Genomic DNA, 2,530 nt, shown 5'->3' on the forward strand with positions numbered 1-2,530 from the left:
ATCACCGTCCGACAACAAACACACAACAACAACAAACAGACACACTCCGTCAGGCGTACTCAACCTGTAGGTGTCAACAAACTCACACCTCCACCGTTATTAACGGGTTCACACCCTGAGCGGCTCAGCCACAGCTGTGAGCACACAGGAAGCCTTTCTTTTCATTGCCATGAAATATTCATGAGCGGAGCCGCGTTACCAGAACAGAACACAGACTGGGGTCAGAAATGAGCTGCAAATGTTCTAGAACAAACAGACCATCTGAGGAAGAGATCGAGGAAAGGTGCAGGACAAACACTGTGTCTGTCCACAGATCAACTCAGTGGTGAAATTAGTACAGGTTAGCCTAAATTATAGCCAAAAGTTAGCTGTAAAATGGCTAATGCTAGTCACAGACGCAGTTGATAAACCTGACAAAAAAACAACTCATTGACAATAGAGAATAATAGTAATAGAATATAAATCAGCAAAAATAATTTTTATTAAATCCTATTATTTCATTCTGAAAATTAGCAAATGAAAAAAAAATTGAGTTAATATTTAGAATGAAAAAATGCACAAAACAAACAGAAAACCTAAATAGACAAAAATCTACATTTTCAGAATCAATATTTCATCACTTAAAAAGACATATTATTGATAGTTAGTAATAAAAATACCAGGTTTTGGTGGAGTTGTGTTTGGCCGTAGCAGCGACTCTGAGCGACGACCTCATCATCGTCTTCACTCTTATCACCACACTTGCAGCTAACGCGTCATTGTCAAAGACCGCGATCGGCGCTCGGTGTTTGATTCCTCGCATCAATTCATCAGCTTTGTCCGACTTTAATGATCGCTCAGACAAAAAAAAAAAAAAGAAGATGTGCCACTTAACAAATGGGCCGAGCTGCTCAATATGCAATTAACCCATATCTGTGGATGGAAGTTTTCAGTGCAGCGTTTGGATGTCTAAAAATGGCAGAAGGCTGTGCAGAAATCGATGTCTTCTCTTACTCCATTGATTCCATTAAAAGCCTTTTTGGAGATTGATTACACTGAAAGCCTCCTCTGCTCCTGCTGCCGCCGCACTTTGGATTATGGTGCAATCTCATTTTTACAGATTTGGCCATTTCTTCTGTTACACCGTTGGATGCTGGAGCCTGATCTTCGGCAGCCCCGAGTTTTTCTAAGAATACACTGATGGTAGAAGATCCCCGCGAGTGTTGGCCGCTGCCCCGACTCTCTCAGATAAACCTTATCGCCTTTGTCGTCTCCGACTCCAGATCGGTTTCCATCCATCAACATCCTGAAATCTAACAGGAAAGAAAACTTTGAAAAGTGGTTTGTTGTTGGACTTCCTGTTTACAAGGCTGCCACAGTAACGGTGGGCTGAAGAGTGAGATTACAGGGATTATCACAGGGGGCGCTGCAGTCGTTAGGGACGAAAAACAGTGAATGAAAAGAAACGACTAAAGCTAAAGGTTAGCCAACGCCAAAGGCCAAAATATATGAACTTTTGTTCCTGATTTTGTTCATACTCAGGCAGCCATCTTTAATAGAAAAGCATTTTTTAAATGTACATGTACTTACTTTGAATATATATATATATATTAATATGAAATGGTTAAATACTAATCTCATTTACCACTTGCTGAAAAGTTAAAATGAAAATTGAAAAACGTTAGCTCCAAACTGGCTAACAATGGTCTTGTCAACAAAATCACCTCAGTCCATTTTGGACCAATCTTAGCCTCAATTCCAGCAAAATATCTGAAGGGTACGAGACAAAGACACGCTCTCTGAAGTGAGCCAAGAAGCCAAACTAGCGGTTAGCCAGAGAAGCTAAATATCTGTCAAAAGATCCATAAGACGAAAGAACGAAGGAACGAAAGGCCAGAAGAACGGAGCCAAACGCTCAGACTCTGCCAACAAAAGTTCTCTCTATTTGATAAAATCAGTCTGGACCTGATCCAGAACCTGGACCTGATCCTGGACTTTAACGTCACCACAGTCAGAAAAACAAGGAGAAAAAAGAAAATCCTGTTCCCGAGTTTGGTCAGAAATCCAGAAGAAAAGCCGGACCGGAGTTCTCTGTGTCCATATCTGTCGATACCAGACTTTTATCTGTTTAATGGAATATTTATCAGTAAAGGCTGCAGCAAAGGAGGCAAGGAGAAGAAGAAGAGGAGGAGGAGGAAGAGGAGGAGAGGTGCCAAAGGCGAGTCAATAAATAAAAGATGATGTTATTTCCTGCTGTTTGTTCATGGAGCAGAAACACGATGGAGGAATATTCAGGGCTGTAGGAAATCCTTCAGTCCTCCTGGAAGTGACTCCTCCTCGGTCCCTGCTCCTCTGCTTTGGCAGACTCAGGTGTTGGTTGCTGCATAGATAAGCTCTCATCCTGAAACCTGTCCCCGTGTGAGACCTGGATCCTCCGTACCAGGCCTGCATTTTAAAAGGTTACTCTTTAGGATGCCAACTTCAGCCCTCACTCTGCCCCAGGCTACGTCTCCGTCTCGCCAACCCCCCCCACCCCACCCCCCACCACCTC

The 2,530-nt window shown here is 42.7% G+C and overlaps 1 long non-coding RNA gene across 3 annotated transcripts in view; it reads left to right on the forward strand.

The window, feature by feature from the left end:
* LOC112486890 (uncharacterized) overlaps positions 1-1,587 on the forward strand; it is an 87,321-nt gene extending 85,734 nt beyond the window's left edge. For all 3 annotated transcript variants that reach the window (XR_003049452.1, XR_003049451.1, XR_003049453.1), the window contains exon 7: positions 1,100-1,587. This is a non-coding gene — a long non-coding RNA (uncharacterized LOC112486890). The remainder of the gene's footprint in view (positions 1-1,099) is intronic.
* Positions 1,588-2,530: the final 943 nt, after the last annotated feature.

Source organism: Cynoglossus semilaevis, chromosome 3 (assembly GCF_000523025.1).
Source record: "Cynoglossus semilaevis isolate Cse_v1.0 chromosome 3, Cse_v1.0, whole genome shotgun sequence".
NCBI classification, from domain to species: Eukaryota; Metazoa; Chordata; class Actinopteri; order Pleuronectiformes; family Cynoglossidae; genus Cynoglossus; species Cynoglossus semilaevis.